Consider the following 5,691-nt stretch of genomic DNA (forward strand, 5'->3'; position numbering starts at 1 on the left):
ATTTTGCCAGCCCTGTAAGTTTGTAATTTTAACAGCTCAAAAAAAGCTGGTCTCCTTTCCCACTGCTGTTCCTTTCTCATCCCTTAGCAAGTCTTTACAAGCCCTCATGGAAGTGCTACTACTGCAAGGATGCCCTCTTGTAAAGCAAATGAAAATATATCAAGTCTACCCTTTTATGAGTAAATTCACTGGCACCAAAGTGTCCTAACACGATATAGGGGGAAAGGAATGAAGGAAAAGGCATCTGTAAAAAGTATGCAGGGCTTCATTCCTAGCTGGGTATATATGAACAGTTACATCCTCTTCATAGAATCTGGAAACCAAAAACTAATGCAAACCAGGGCTTCCACTTGTCCGACCTGTCACTTGCTTCGGAGAATTTGCATTTCTGTCCTAGGTACACTGACCTACCTTTAAACAAGATCACCAAGTCATTCTTATGCACACATGATGTTGTGTACACATTAATCTACCTTTTAACAAGAATCTACCTTTTAGATCATTTTTATACATACCTAAGGGGTCAAACTGGATTTAAAAGAACCCTGCCACTTAGCGAAGTCTTGTAAAACAGAGTAGAATTGCCCCACATGGTTTATGAAGCTTTCCGTTTTTAAGGGAACAAACTGCCTCACCTTTCTTCCTGGAGCAGCTGGTAGGTTCAGACTGCAGACTTTTCAGTTAACAAACCAACACTCAATCTGTTGCCCTACCCAACTAGTTAGGAGGAACAAAACCACACTCCAGCAAACAGCACACCCTAGTGGTCTCACCATGAAATGTTATTCGTAGAATCTTCTACCCAGCTTTTAGTCTAAGGCATTCTGGTGGCATGATGCGTTATGTGTTGCACTGCTTACCAAATGTCAACAGTTCAAATCTATCCATGACTCCAAAGGAGAAAAGATGGGCAATCTCTCCCTATCTTTCAGAGTTACTCTCACGGAGGGTTGCTGAGTTGAAATCATTTCCACACAGCAGTGGGTTACTCTTCAGTCTGCCCCAGCCAACCAGTCAGGAGGTGAAAGTAAAAGGAGTGCTTCTCTTTCCTCATCCACTGTCTAGCACTGTGGATAGTTGACATATCTCCCCAAAATCCTGGTTGTTGGGGTAAAACTTCCATCATTCAGGCAATCTGGGTTCAACAGAACTCCAAATTTCCCAAAAGTGAGTATTCCCAGGAAAACATTGCAGAGCATGAACTCTTAGGAGATAAGTGTTTGTAATACAATATCTATATCTTCCTCTCCTCTGAGATGTTGTCATTCCTGAGGTCCTATTAGAAGTTCAGGATAAAACACTCATCCTACCACCAGCAAGAGAAATCTCTCTGATTCAGGGTCCAAAGCATTCAGAGGAGACCTTACCACTGACACAACCATAGAACAGACACAGCAGAGCACAATTCCTCTGGGGACTAGCACACAGTTCAGGGTCTTGGTTCCTCAGCCTGCCAAAAGAGCTACTGTAGGAACACATGTTCTCCCCCAGAGACCCCACGTCTGGTCTGGGTCCAGGTGGTCTGGGCTGCCTCTCCTAACAGCAGACACAGAAAACAGGCACACTCCCGTCAGGATAGATTTCCCCATCACTTCAAGCTAGAACTCAGCTCCTCCCTCTCTAGTTCTCTATTTTGTTTTTCTGTATTTCACTGTGACCTTTTAAAAAAGTGAAACAGGAAAGACATTCCTGTGGCCAAATCTTCCATTAATGTAGGGTCCAAGTCTAGGAGGGCAGAGGGGCTCTGCAAAAGGAGGGCAGGAGCTGGGATGGGGAAACAAGAGGTTGATCTCTATCCGGCCAGTTTTCATAACTTTCATTTCCACTCTTCTGTATTTTGCTTCCCACCCATTGTTCCTCCTTCCCCACCTCTTACCTGTCTAATTTCCCTTGGGCAAGTGCAGAGAAGTAGGAGATTACCAGCAGTCTCTGGAGAGAGAGAAGGTGCTAGTCTGGGGATCTGGGGCTCAAGGAGGAATAAGGCTCAAGCTGGAATAAGGCTCAAGCTGCAGCAGTTGTTGACTCTGAGGAGCCGAAAAGGCAGAGTGTGTGCCGGACCGAAGAGGAAAACAGGAAAACATAAGTGTGACTCTGGCCGGCAGAGGGGAGGGGCCAGAGGACGGGCTGGAGCTGAGACTGCCTGGTCAGACCCGGAGGCATCACCATGTGCTGGGCTCCAGGCATCTTCTTCATTCTGTGTCTCATTCAATTCCCGCTCCCCTCCCTCAGCCCCCAAACTTATTTGTGGTCCTGAATTTTCTTAGCCCTGCAGCTTTTTCCAGCAATTTACAGTTCATTCTAGATAGTCATTACAATTTGTTTTCCATCCCTCATTCCATTTCCTACACACCTCCCAGGGAACTCCAGTGTCTCAGTAGTAAGAAGTTGTGTTGCTAATCCAAACACACAGATGCTTCATGGGAGAAAGATGAGCAATCTCCTCCCATGGGATTCATAACCTCTGAAAACCCACTGGAGGGTCACTTATGATTTGGTTATGACTCTACAGCACATAACAACAATACACATCTTCCACTCAGGTACAACTATCACCCAGTTCTGGTGAGCTGGGAAGGGGAAAGGGAGTTATATGATCCCATGGTTATGGTAACATAACTCATAACTCAGCTGCTAACCAAAATGTCAATAATTTGAACCCACGAGCATCTCCCCAGGAGAAAGCTGTGACAGTCTTCTCATAAAGATTTCTCACCCACTGTAGTCCAGTCAGAACTGACTCATAGCTGATCCTCCAGCAGATTTTCGGAAGGTATAAATTGTACAGGAGGAAATTGCCCGTTTTTCTCCCTTGAAACAGATTCAAAGAGCTTGAGAGGCACCACCTGAGGGTTACCAGCTCAACTCCCTGTCAGAGCTCCCTCCATAAAGATCTACAGCCTTGGAAACCGATAGGGCAGTTCTAAGATGTGTTTCAGAGTCACTACTGAGTAATAATTCACTTGCACAGTGTGAATTCTGGGGGGTTGGCCCCTATGTAAAGTAATACATATTAGGGAAGGCAATGTATAAAGGCCACCTGTGGGGATACAGTCAAATGCACACCCAAACATCAAGAAGGTCCATTCACAACTCAGATCTCCAATTACTGAAATGATACCAACTAAGGCCATAACAAGTTGTGGGCACCCTGAGCAAACAAATGAATTGGCATCCCTTCAATCATTATTACTTAAACAATTTGTTTCATGTTTTCTTAATAGAGGAGGGGAAGACCTAATTTTCTCAGAATAAGAACTGTAAACATCTTTACTTACAAAATTAAGGATTATTACATAAATTTACCACATGCAATTTTCTGAAGCAGACAGCTTCTTAGTAGACATATTAAACCATTCAAGAAACACAGTTGCATAAATTTCTCCTTCTCAGAAAGCGGTACTTCACAGTGCTCTGTGCATTTTCAGAAATCCAGCTGAGACAGCTGCCTTTAGATTTTAAGACTTCACTCTGCAGCCTGCACCTGCATGTTGCAAAATTATGCAGAGAGACAGGAAGTTCAGGTAAGAAGTTTAAGATCTGTATATCTGTCAGTGGGCAAGAGTCAATTTACATTTCACCAAGAATCATAGACCAGAGTTCACTTGGCACCAAGCATCTGAATCATTCCAAGTGTAATTAGTGCTTCTTTGGAGACAGACTAGTGGCCAATGGTCTGTCTGTTAATTCCTTTCTGGAGTTAGGTCCAAGTTCTGAGAGGAATCCTAGAAAGACAGACCCAAAGCTGGCCCTGGCTCTTCTGGCACTCCCCTCCAGCCTCTGAGGCCTCATTGCCACCACCAAACAGGTTGCAGCTCAAAGATTCTGCAATTGCTGTTTTTCCTGCCTAGAGCATTCTTCTCTGTGATATTGTTCATCCCTCACTTCACTCAGGTCTATGTTCATGAACCATACTGTCCGTGGAACAGAGAAGTCCGTGGAAGAGCAACTTCTTCCCTCAGTCACTCTCTTCACCATGCTTGTTTGCCTTCACGGACACTTCCTATCACCTGATATTTATTTGTTTGTTTATTGTTCACATCCTCCATTAAAACATAAACATCAGAAGAGTTTTATACATTACTGTATCACCATAGCCCAGCACATGGAAGACAAGCAACAAATATTTGCTGGATGAAGAAATGAATGAATAAACAATGTTGTTCCTTTTAAACGACTTTCCCAGCAGGCAGGGCTCCCTAGAATGTCCTTGAGCATACCCTCCAGAGCCCTTAAGGCTGTCCCTCCAGTCTTTAGCAAAGAGTATTCTAAATTACTTAACTTCTTGGTAATGTTGACTTGAAGGGAAAGATGGGTGTAAAATTGTCACTGTTTCGCTAAGACGCCTAGAATGGTTTAAAATGGGCCTTTCCACATCGTTTATGGGAAAATATTTTTCCTTCCTCTCTGGGAAGCTTGTCAGTGGCTCTGTCCCACACTCAGGCTCGAGTGACAAGCCAGTGTAAGCGAGAGCCAGGTGGTATGGTAGGAAAAGGGTGAAAGGGCGCAGGAGAGGCAGAGGCAGCGAGGCCTCCGGCTCTCTCAGAAATCCAAGTGGGTCAAGCCTCAAACCCCTCTCAGCAAACCCACATTCCCGACCCTAAGCCTTCCCCTCCCCCGTCCCATCCCTTCCTTGCCCACCCTCCCTTGCTCCGCTCACCTCCTCCTCTCTCCTCCCCCATCGCGGGCTGGTCCCTCTCCCCTTTCCATTCCCGATCCCTGTCCGCCCCCGCCTAGCCAGCAGCAGCGCTCACCTTTGCCCCTTTCCCCCACTCTCCCTACCCACTCTAGCTTTCCTAGGGCCTGGCCCCTTCATTGTCGTTCTAACCTTTTTTTAAAAATTATTTTTAGTGTTACTTAAATGATAGTTTTTAGGAAGGCTGGGTTTTCCTTCTTTTATTGTTGTACATTTTCTCTATTTTTTTCTGTGGCCCAGAATCTCGCCTTCCCAAACCACCACCCCAGCCCCCACTGGCTCTCAACTCCCCTCTAAAGGGTTCTGTAATCGAGGGCTGGCTGCCTGGGCCGAACTGTGTTCTGCCTTGGCAGATCAGGACCCCACGCCCCTTGGCCAAGTGGTTTCTACAAAGAGGAAGCCACGTAGGCCCTGGAGGAGCGCTTTGGAGAAGTGTAGCTTAAGATGGGTGTTGGCAGAAGGCGCAAAGGCCCAGGAACAGAAATTACCCGCCCCTTCCTTAGGGCTGTAGATACCCCAGAAATGCGTCCTTCTTCCCACGCCCCCTGGCCCTGGGCACAATCTGTTTCATCTTTCTTCTTCCCTGTCTGACTGGAACTGGTAGCCCAATGACGGGAGTCTGTATCTATCGGCAGGAGCCTCAAGCTCTAGCAACCACTGCCTTTATTCTCTGGACGTTTTACCGAAACTTGGAAGAAACCCTAAACTGGAAAGTCCCGAGGACGTAGGAGAGTTAGGGAAGGGCAAGCTATGAGCCAACTGGAGAGATCCTCGGTTCTGGGTTTCCAACTCTCCGCCCCCTTAAGCGAGGCATTGTCCCAACTAAAGGTCCCAAGGTTTTAAAAGTGGTCTCCACAGGGACAAGAAAGAGATGAATAGCGGCCGAGCTACCGCCAGGCGGCAGAATTTAACAAAAAATGTCAGGGCCGGTGCCGGTGCGATTGGGAGGCAGGACACACACACACACACACACACACACACACACACACACACACACA

This window comes from Elephantulus edwardii, unplaced genomic scaffold (genome assembly GCF_000299155.1).
Source record: "Elephantulus edwardii isolate Elephantulus edwardi_28Jun2011 unplaced genomic scaffold, EleEdw1.0 scaffold00026, whole genome shotgun sequence".
NCBI lineage: Eukaryota > Metazoa > Chordata > Mammalia > Macroscelidea > Macroscelididae > Elephantulus > Elephantulus edwardii.